Source organism: Hypomesus transpacificus, chromosome 2, assembly GCF_021917145.1.
Source record: "Hypomesus transpacificus isolate Combined female chromosome 2, fHypTra1, whole genome shotgun sequence".
In the NCBI taxonomy this organism is placed as follows: Eukaryota; Metazoa; Chordata; class Actinopteri; order Osmeriformes; family Osmeridae; genus Hypomesus; species Hypomesus transpacificus.
In genome coordinates, this window is record NC_061061.1 from 7,309,427 (window position 1) to 7,321,307 (window position 11,881).

Below are 11,881 nucleotides of genomic sequence, written 5' to 3' on the forward strand. Positions count from 1 at the left end.
AGGACGTAGAGTGTAGCGATTGCACGGGAGTTTAACGACTGTATTTCCAGTTTTTGACATATGAGGATATTTGCACAGTATTAAAGAAATATATTTAGTTATACACTGTGTTCTGCAGTTATCTAAAGGTAGGATATGTGATGTTATCCTGTATTCCATGCAGTCGGGGAATCTCCCCTTCCTGCACTCCCGTAATGGACAATCATATGGTGAGGAAGCGCTGAATTTGTATTTAAAATCTGAGTTGGATTGTACGAGGTGTTAATGGAACAAGAATCACTCAGTACAAGCGCAAATAACACGGCTGGATGTAATCGTCATGATAATCATGGAATTGAATGAAAATAACGTGTGTGAGGAAAACAAAATATATAAATATTATGATGTTCTTCCCACATTCAATTTCTGCAGTCTGACTACAGTACGGTCATCTGCGTCGCAAATTCCAACTGTTTCCAAAATGTGCGGAGGAGGACCGCACATTCTCCCGTCAAGTTTGTTTTTTATAAATCACTACCTTTGCGTGGAAAGTGGCGTACGCACATTTTCAGACCCGTTTTGTGCGTACGCCACGTTTATAAATGAGACCCCTGGGGCCTCATTCTGGGCCTCAAATCGCAAAAGTTGCTATTTATCATGCCAAGAGATTTCTTGGAAGTGTGCGTAAATCTAAGAATGGTCAATACTATGCATAGCTGAGTACGAACAATTCCAAGTGGTGAAACAAGGCAATTGCGTCGTGATCACGGGAACTCTATGTAGGCCTATAAGATTGAAATCAATAATGAAACGATTTTGCAAGGATTTCCATGAAATACAATTTAAAAATCATGAAATATTGTAATGATATAGCCTAATTGAACACCATAAGGGGAGTTGTTAATATTGGCGAATTGATGTAATGTAGTGTAATGTTACAATATGCTTGTGGACCACTATAAAAGACAGTAAATTAACACGGAATATCTAAGAGAAGATGGCAGATCTAGCTGTGTTGGAAGTTTTAGTACACGCCGCATTTTGCCGAGAGCGCATTTTCAGAGATAGATATGACTTCTTTGCAGAAAGTAATGAGTGGCTCATTAGTAGATATCGTTTCCCTAAACCTATTTTAGTGGAATTATGCGAGGATCGCTCATCTCAGGTCCGTGAGTTAAATTCCTTATATCATTATAACGGAACATGCATGAATACGAAAAACGTTTGTGAGTCCGTTTTTTATTTTTTTTGCAAAAATGGAAAAACAGATTTGGACGTGTTATTTTGTTTTCTCGTTTTTTAAACACAAACCATAAAACAACTTTATATTTGGATTGTTTTCACGTGGGTGGAGGTAAGCGTGAAATGCCTGTCATTGGCCGAATGTGTCGTCAGCACTACCTGTTCCTTCAAAGTAAAAGTTTCCCCCATCTAACTCGATCTATCTGGGTTATCTATCAGTTACATTTTAGGGTGTTCACGTTTATAAACTTGCCAATTAATCTTTATTGACTTGGGAGTTCGCCCCTCCAACTTCATTCAATGCATCTACTTTTTTAGGGCCTACTGATATCTACAGGTTAAATAAACTAATGTCAAAATGCTGTAGGCTTAATCGTGTTTTTCCATTTATATTAGTAATATTAAAAGATCACATCAATCAATTTTATTGGCCTCTTAGTGTGGTGGTGTTGCTGTAAATTGTTTGCTAACTGATAATGCTTATAGATTCAACATTCCATTGAACTTCTTTCACACAACTGTAAAAATATATACATCATGGCAATTTTAAATGTGCAGAGGAAAATGGAATGTGCAACTGAAATGCAGGGATAGCAGCACGTGAGGTTCTTCTGCACTGATGATCCTGTGCACCCTCTTCAGACACAGCTTGTGCATGTGAGGTTCTTATGCACTGATGATCCTGTGCACCCTGCTCAGACACGGTTTATGCATGCCGCCAGGCGCTTGACCTCCTCCCTGTAGTCTGTCACAAATTCCCCCCCAGTCATCTACAGTCGGGGAGGAGATCTTGTCCCAAGCGGAGGAGTTCAAGTATCTCGGGGTCTTGTTCACGAGTGAGGGAAGAATGGAGCGCGAGATCGACAGGCGGATCGGTGCGGCATCCGCAGTGATGCGGGCTCTGCATCGGTCCGTCGTGGTGAAGAAGGAGCTGAGTCGAAAGACGAAGCTCTGTATTTACCAGTCGATCTACGTTCCTACCCTCACCTATGGTCACAAACTATGGGTAGTGACCGAAAGAACAAGATCGCGAATACAAGCGGCCAAAATGAGCTTTCTCCGCAGGGTGTCCGGGCTCTCCCTTGGATATAGGGTGAGAAGCTCGGTCATCTGGGAGGGGCTCAGAGTAGAACCGCTGCTCCTCTGCGTCGAGAGGAGCCAGCTGAGGTGGCTCGGGCATCTGATAAGGATGCCTCCTGGAAGCCTCCCTGGTGAGGTGTTCTGGGCACGTCCCACTGGGAAAAGGCCTGTTTCAACCCTATAACCTGTTCTAACCTAAGTGGAGTATAGTACAATAGTGCAAATTTGCAGATCAGTGACTAAGTCAATGACCATACAGGAGCCTGGTGGCGAGGTACAGTAGTGCAATGTTACTGATAGTGCAACCAGTAGCTGAAAGTGAGTATAGAGTATAAGTGACTAGTGTGCAGTAAATGACCCTTGGGTAGAAACTGTTGTCCAGTCTGCGTGTGCGCGACCGGATGCTGCGGTAACGCCTGCCAGAAGGCAACGGGGTAAAGAGACTGAAGGATGGGTGGGAACAGTCTCTTAGAATCCTGCCGGCTTTCCTTAGGCAACGTGTGTGGTAGGTGTCCTGTAGGGCTGGGAGCTTCCTGCCGATGATGAACTCAGCAGAACGGACCACACTTCTTAGGGCCTTGCGGTCCCTGTCTGTGCAGCTCCCATACCACACTGTAATTCAAGTCAGAATGCTCTCGATAGTGCATCTGTAAAAGTTAGTGAGGATGACCTGGAGGATGTCCATACCAAACTTCTTCAGTCTCCTCAAGAAGAAGAGGCGCTTACGGGCCGCTTTGACCACCTTGTCCATGTGAACAGACCAGGTGAGGTCATTGCTGATGTTCACCCCGAGGAACTTGAAGCAGCTGACCTTCTCCACTTCAGATCCATTAATGAGTAGGGGTGCATGCTCCTCCTCCTGCCGCCTCTAGGTCAAGCGCCTAGCGGCATGCATAAACATCTGAGCGGGGTACACAGGATTATAAGTGCATAAGAACCTCACATGCACAAGCTCTGTCTGAGCAGGGTGCACAGTATCATCAGTGCATAAGAACCTCACATGCTGCTATCCCTGCATTTCAGTTGCACATTCCATTTTCCTCTGCACATTTAGAATTGCCATGATGTATATATTTTTACAGTTGTGTGAAAGAAGTTCAATGGAATGTTGAATCTATAAGCACTATCAGTTAGCTAACAATTTACAGCAACACCACCACACTAAGGGGCCAATAAAATTGATTGATGTGATCTTATAATATTACTAATACAAATATAAATGGAAAAACATGACTAAGCCTACAGCATTTTGACATTAGTTTATTTAACCTGTAGATATCAGTAGGCCCTAAAAAAGTAGATGCATTGAATGAAGTTGGAAGGGCGAACTCCCAAGTCAATAAAGATTAATTGGCAAGTTTATAAACGTGAATACCCTAAAATGTAACTGATAGATAACCCATATTAGGCTAATCGAGTTAGATGGGGGAAACCTTTACTTTGACGTGAGAAAAATCCAAATATAAAGTTGTTTTATGGTTTGTGTTTAAAAAACGAGAAAACGTTTTTCGTATTCATGCATGTTCCGTTGTAATGATATAAGGAATTAAACTCACGTACACGGACCGTCTCAACTTGTCCACCTCCAGTTGCAGCAATGTCTCGCCTGTGTGCGGCTATGGCCTTTTTTGCACTTGATTTTAAATCAAACCACTTTTTTTTTATATCTGCCAATGAGTGCCTCTGAGAAGATGCTGCGTTAACAGTAATCGCTACCTTTTCCCAAAACATATTCTTTTTTTTGTTGGTCAAAACACAGCTAAGTGTTCCAAATAAAACTTTGTGTTTGTACTCAACCTGCGACAGTAAAACCTCAATTTCATTTTGCGAAAAATTATTTTTCTTTCCTTTCTTTTCTTGCTCCATTTTCATTACCAATTTCTAGTAGAACTCGTTAGCTCCCTTTTTATTGGTGGTGATTCAACTAATTTAGATAATATGGGGCGTTTCGTATGCAAATGCTTGCTTCGTGCACGAGTTTATAGACTAAGAACAGGTGAGATTTATCAAGGATAATCTCCTAGAAGTGTGCGTACGGCGCTCGTACGAATGTTTGATAAATCGCACCTCAACTGTTCGTGGGAATATTCCAAACCTCCACGTAAGAACAATTTCTACGCACGCTTGATAAATGAGGCCCCAGGATGCCTAGCTATAACTTATGAGATATATTTGTGGCCTTACTCCCAGAAGCCTAATGCAGCTGGCTGTTCAAGGTCAGAAAGAGCCTAAATTGGAAGAAGTGTCCATATAGGAAAGTACCTGTTTTGAATCCCCTGAGACAAGGGACACTTGGTAAGATTACTTAATGTCTATGTGTAACATAGTTATTTGGGTCCAGTTAAATTCCACTAAATTGGCAGAACCACGCCATCTGCTGCTCAATTGTATACCTGCTCCGTAGCTGTAGCGCAGCATTCCTCATAACATCGGAGGATTTTAAGAAGGTAACATGTGGTGAATGCTCGTGGACAATATAAATGTAAAATAAGGTGAAAAGTATTTAAAAGTTGACCAAGTTGTTTAGTAGAAAATTATAATGACTCGAAGTCCATTTAGCAGTGTTTATATTTTGTTACCAAGTGTTAATTAAGGTTTAACCACTCGAAAGTACAGATATTCTGTATGCTAACTCTCCCTCGAGTGGAAAGATAAATTGTTGCGGATCATTGAACAGTATGGACCTGTCTTCCCGAGACACAAAATGGACTGTGGTGAGGCGGTGGATTTTGTCCAAAGGATACGCCTGCTAGATGACAAGCCCTTCAGACTACCATATAGGCGAGTCCCACCATCTCACTATGACAAACTTCGTACTGCTCTAAATGAGATGGAAGAATTGGGAATTATTCGTAAATCTCAAAGTGAGTATTCATCCCCCCTCGTCTTAGTTGTCAAGCCAAACGGGGATCTCCGCATCTGCAATGACTTCAGATGGTTGAATGCAAGTTGAATTCTCCTCCCCGTTTGGCCTGCATGAATATAACAGGATGCCTCAGGGTCTGACAAATAGTCCTGCAACTTTCATGCGAATGATGATGACCATCTTTGGCGATCAGAACTTCACAGCCCTTTTGTGTTACCTGGATGACCTAATGGTCTATGCTCCATCTGAACAGGTTGCACTTGAGCTTCTGCAGATGGTTTTCTCACGTCTCGCTACCAACAACTTAAAGCTCTCGCCTAAAAAGTGCCACTTTCTTCGCCGGTCTGTCAAGTTTCTGGGGCACATTATATGTGAAGATGGTGTCAAGACAGATCCGAGTAAAGTACAGGCTATACATGATGTGCAGGAGGCTGACCTGATGGAGTCCGATGGAGAAACGCCATGTGCAAGAAAGATTCGGTCCTTCTTAGGAATGGTTCTTTACCATCATCATTTCATTGAGGGCTGTTCTGCTAAAGCTAAGCCACTGTTCAACCTTGTGACTGAGCCTGCCACAACAAAGGACAGAGGAAGAAGCCGCAAACCCAGATTTAAGAAAAGCCGTGTGAGACTGTCTCCGACTGACTGGACTGACGAATGTAGAGCTGCATTCCAGACCTTGAAACATGAGCTGGTGCACAGTGTCACCTTAGCCCACCCTGACTTCTCTGCACCATTCATCCTTGCGGTTGACGCCTCTTTTGATGGTCTAGGAGCCGTCCTCTCGCAGTTGCCACCTGATGGGAAGATTGCCAGACCAGTGGCGTTTGCCAGCAAGACACTCTCACAATCCCAACTGAACTATCCAGCACATCGGCTGGAGTTTCTCGCCCTGAAATGGGCGGTCTATGACAAATTTAGCCATTGGCTTAAAGGGAGTTGTTTTTCAGTCTGGACAGATAATAACCCGTTGACATATATATTGACTAAGCCAAGGTTAGATGCATGCGAACAGAGATGGGTTTCAAAGCTCGCAGCCTACAATTTTGATTTGAATTATATTCCTGGTCCGAAGAATGTGGTTGCCGATGCACTTAGCAGAGAGCCATTTGTTCGATCATGCATGAGCCGCCGTCTCTTAACTGAACCTTTTGCCTTGTTACGGAAACAAGTCAGTGGAATGATGGACAAGACAGTGCAAGAAGCGTTTCACTGCACTAATAACTGCCAGTTGGTCGTCGATCAGTCTGCAAAAGAAACTGCCGTTGCTTCCCCCCCCCCTCCGTGCTCCCTCTCTTCGCAGGAGGTTTCAGCGGTGTTGGACGCACACGGCTCCGGGGGTGTCAGTCAAGTGAGAGGCACGGGACCAGATATCCCACAGCTTGTCAGTGTCGATCCAAGTGCTTCGCTGCCAAGAAGTGAGCTAATCAACCTACAAGAACAGGATGACGTCTTGGGCAGGGTTTTCTGGTATGTCCAGCGTCAGAGGAGGCCCTCTAGGCGTGAACGTGCTTATAAATCTCGTGGGGTGTTGAAGCTGCTGAGACTTTGGGCCAAGCTCGCTGTCAAGGATGGCATGCTGTACAAAGTAAAGAAGGACAAAATGATGAATAAGACTGCTTACCAATTCATTGTTCCAGACTCCCTGAAGCCGCAAATCCTCCATGGTCTACACGACTCAGCCGGTCATCAGGGGCAGGTTCGCACACTGTCCCTGGCCAGACAGAGGTTCTTTTGGATAGGGATGGAGCGTGACATCATCAATCATGTACGGAAATGCTTTTGCTGTGTTGTCGGCAAGACCCCAGAAGCACGGGACCGTGCCCCTCTTGAGAGCATTTGCACTTCTGAACCCATGGAACTGGTCTGTATCGATTTTTGGACTGCTGAGCAGACCGACAAGAAGAGTGTGGATGTTTTGGTTGTGACAGATCACTTCTCTAAGCTGTCCCACGCCTTCCCATGTCGAAAGCAGTCAGCAAAGCAGGTTGCCCGCCGCCTATGGGATGACTTTTTCAGCGTGTATGGTTTCCCAAAACGCATACATTCGGACCAGGGAGCCAATTTTGAGAGTAATCTCATTAAAGAGCTTCTAGAGATGGCTGGTATCCAAAAATCGCATACGACCCCGTACCATCCTATGGGGAACGGAGTTGTCGAACGGTACAACAGGACTCTTGGAAACATGATACGTGCCCTGCCTCCTCAGTCGAAGGCCAGGTGGCCACAAATGTTGCAGTTGCTGACGTTCTGTTATAATTGTACTGAACACGAGACAACAGGTTTTGCACCCTTCTTTCTAATGTTTGGTAGGATCCCGCACTTGCCTATTGATGTTGTATTCCGGCATGCCCTCACCAACGATGCTGTTGAGGATCGCTGTGAGTTTGTTTCTCGCTTGAAACGTGACCTGTCGGAAGCTGCAGGTATTGCCCGGCAAAACAGTCGTACGGCGCAGGCTCGTCAGGCAAGGTACTACGACCGCAAAGTGAAAGGGTCGCCCCTTACTTTTGGGGACAGAGTTCTGCTTGCAAATCGTGGTGAAAGAGGGAAGAGGAAGATTGCTGACAGATGGGAATCAACGGTTTATGAAGTGGTGTCGGGCAAACCTGAAATCAATGTGTATCGCATCAGAGATCCTGTAACATCTAGGGAAAAGGTTGTCCACTGGAACCTTCTACTTCCTGTGAGTTTTCTTCCTGCTGGGGGTGATGATGCCTCTGGGTCAAGTTGTCCATCTGTTGCTGGTAGCGACCAGTCTAACCTAGTGGTCCCCACGGATGTACAGGACAGTGAGACAAGGACAATTGACTGGCTGATGCAAATGGATGATGCGAGTGATGGTGATGCTGCTGCCAATGGGTTTGATGGTCTTCCGGTTGTGGCTATGGATGCTCTGCGCACTGAGAGTGACGTGTCTGTAACGCCAAATGATCTGTGTGAGGGTCTAAGTGTCTCTGGTTCATCGGTTTATGCTGCACAGTTGCCTTCTCCCGAGTTCTCCGCTGAAGGTGTGGCACACCAGGGCGCATCCTCCCCACCCTCATCAGTGGCTCAAGTCCCCTCCCTTGTACATTCAGCTGAAACACGACCAGGTGCATTTACACAGACTGATGTAGTGTGCACACAGCCACCGCCACTTTTCACTAGGGTGGGTAGACATGTAAAACCCCCAGCTCGCCTTGTTTGGGAAATGAACGAACAGATTGTAGGTGACTCAGCGTCAACAGTTGATTCTTTGTTTTCCTTTGTAAGGACCATGTTTTCTGTGTAGATTGCTGGATAAGTGTTGTTGTTTTTTTCACGCTAGTATTTACCTTACGTATTATGGTGGTGAGAGCAATGTTTGTTGTATGAGAGATGTAAACGGCATCTCTTATGTCTGAGTTAGTAAGGGGATTGGCCGTTCCCTTGCTGACTTTATTCCAGAAGGAAAGTCTTTGACTGACTTGAACTACGTACCACTCTTATTGTCACACAACTGTTGTATCTTTTGGGAGTTTTGCCGATGGCATTATGTCTTCTTTTTCCTTGTTTATTGTACTCCATTTTAGCAGAATTTAAGAAGGGTGTATGTAACATAGTTATTTGGGTCCAGTTAAATTCCACTAAATTGGCAGAACCACGCCATCTGCTGCTCAATTGTATACCTTCTCCGTAGCTGTAGCGCAGCATTCCTCATAACATCGGAGGATTTTAAGAAGGTAACATGTGGTGAATGCTCGTGGACAATATAAATGTAAAATACGGTGAAAAGTATTTAAAAGTTGACCCAGTTGTTTAGTTAAAAATTATAATGACTCGAAGTCCATTTAGCAGTGTTTACATTTTGTTACCAAGTGTTAATTAAGGTTTAACCACTCGAAAGTACAGATATTCTGTATGCTAACTTAACATCTGCATGTCCCGTCTTTCCAGGCGTTATCTGCTGTTAACTGTGTCCATTGATTCACCCATGTTTGTCTTGTGAATGCAGTAAAACTGGGTGTTTACAACCGACTGGCTCCGAGTGGTAGAAGACATCTTACATAGGTCACATATGTAACCAACAAATATCGTACCATATCAACATACAATGGGGAGAAGACTATATAAGTTACATTGTCCGGAGAAAACCTCAGTCTGATCCTGGGATCACGCTCACCTTCCATTGGGAATCTTTGTTACCTGAGAACCAATAAAACACTTTGCATCAACCCTGCTGAGTTCCAGTGCTGTTTTTAAATTTTGAGAATTGGCTGAAGACGTACAAAACATTTGTTTCATCACAAGTGTTACTAAATTTAAAAGTAGAGTGTCATGAATATGTACTTTTAAGTTAAAGTAGCTATAGTGAACATATGGGTGATCATATGATAAAATTGGGGGCCAGATGTCTGAGCGGTTAGGGAGTCGGGGTATTAATCAGAAGGTTGTTGGTTTGATTCCCGGCCGTGCCAAATTACGTGTGTCCTTGGGCAAGGCACTTCACCCTACTTACCTCAGGGAGAATGTCCCTGTACTTACTGTTAGTCGCTCTGGATAAAAGCGTCTATCAAAGGCACTTTTGGACAGATGTTACTGCTGTGTTCGAATGCCTGGACCAGGGGCCTGTACTACGAATCAAGATTTGGCGTTAGCGAGGTAACTTAAGGTTCAACCCAGGGTTTTCTGTACTACGAAGGTGGATCACTTGTTACCGGGGTAAATCGCTATGGTAACACATGCTGAACGGCTAACCTGGTCGGGAGCAGGTTAAGTTGGAGATCAGAGATCAACCGGTATAAAAACCCCGCCCATTCTTGACGATAATGTCGTCACCGTTCATAGAAGATCCTGTGGAGCTTGATGCGCGGATAGTGTGAGGTGCGCTCAGAAGAGCCAGAACATTTAGACACCGACCAAACCCTTTCGCATTCCCTCATGAGTATCTTTATGAAAGATATAAATTCTTAGCAGAGGGAAGTACGTATATTGCCAGCTTCTTGAGCCGTATGTTGTCAATGCGACACATTGAAGCTGTGCACTCAGTCCCACATACTGTATGCATAGCGTTTCGTTATTTCTATGGGTACTTTTATAGTGTGGGTGATGCGGAGAACCTGAGCAAAAACAGGGTCTGCCGCGCAATTTGCTACGGATTTTCTTTCATGTCTGTTGCCACCATATTCTGATTAATGGAGTGATGAAAAAGAGATATCCAAAGTGCCCTTTGTGAAAACTTTGGACTCCAATATGTTGACAAAATGAAACAAAGATTTTCACTCAATGTTCTGATTTCCATTCTGGAAATTTATGCAAAATGATATCAAATTTTACTACTTAACACATAATTTGCTCATTTAAACATACATTTACAGGAAACTAGTAATGAAAACAATATTTGACCTACTATTAGTTTTCACATGGGGAGGTTTCATGTTGATATGTTATCCCTATTCACTGGGGTGTCTCCCCTTAACCCTTTTGTCCTTGGGTTGCTTTGATCCATTTCCTAATAATTTCCATTCCAGAAATTGGGGTTTCTTTCAACTAAAACATTTCAAACCAAAAAGAACAACGTGTATCTGTAGAATGCTCTTCACAAGTTAAATAAATGATCATTTCACTACTACTCATTGAATTTTGATGTTTCATTTACTTTTATACAATTTTTCAAAAATAATAAATAGGACATTGAAAGAGAGAAGTGGTGAAAAACCCCTCAAAAGACTCAAAAGGCACAACAAAAAAGCCACAAAAAGGTATAAAAAGACCAAAACGTAGAAAAAAGTTTTAAAAATACATCCTCATTGTGTTCTCCCTTCCCTAGGAACACAGACAAATGATGTCAGTGTAACTAAGTTTAGTGTCATTCATTCAGTCATGTACTATCTCTTCTCACATTCCAGTTTTTCTATCTAGCCTAGTTTTTTTATTAAAAGCCTCTTATAATCGAGCTCCAGGGTTATTTTATACAGGGCCCTCACATTATCTGCTCCAACCCGAGACAAATAAAGAAGGCCCTAGGCTCAGGGGGAGGAAGAAGTTCCTTTTCCTGCTGAGTTTAACACCATAGCAATTTACTCAATTGAGTCATATTTGAAATGAGCACTTTAAGGACTTGTGTCTTATGTTGAGACCACCACCATTAGTAAGTCATTACAAACACTTCAATCACAGCCACACATTCACACACTCTCATCATCTGTGTTGCAAGTGGTAAATAAAACTCAAAAGTGTACCCCCAAAATTAGCAGCCAGACACAGTTTCCTGATAATCTACGACCTCCACTTGAGAAAGTAAATGGTATATTTGATCAATGTTCAGCAAGCACATATGGCATACATACTGGCGTATGACTATTAGTTTCACTGTTACCTCTGTATGGCACAGTGGGGCGACATTGGGTGGTGGCAGCAACACCACTGTATTTCCTGTCACTGCAGAGAACAGTAATACATTTCACTCCTACAATATTCATAAATAATTGTTGAATGAACATGGTCATATAGATTACTTGAAGCATACATATGCCTGGGCTTCCAACCTGCTGCCACCAGGGTCTGAAGGAATGCCCCCTTCCACTCCTTCCATCATGGGGTGACCCTGATAACTGGAGAGGGCCAGCTCCTCGGCAGGAGTCCTGTGGAGGAGCCCTTCCCCCCCAGTTGCATAATTCTTCTTCCTGTTGGCTGCAAGCAATTTCATTGTTCTATAGGCCTTTTTTTGCTATACAATATCCTACAAAAGTG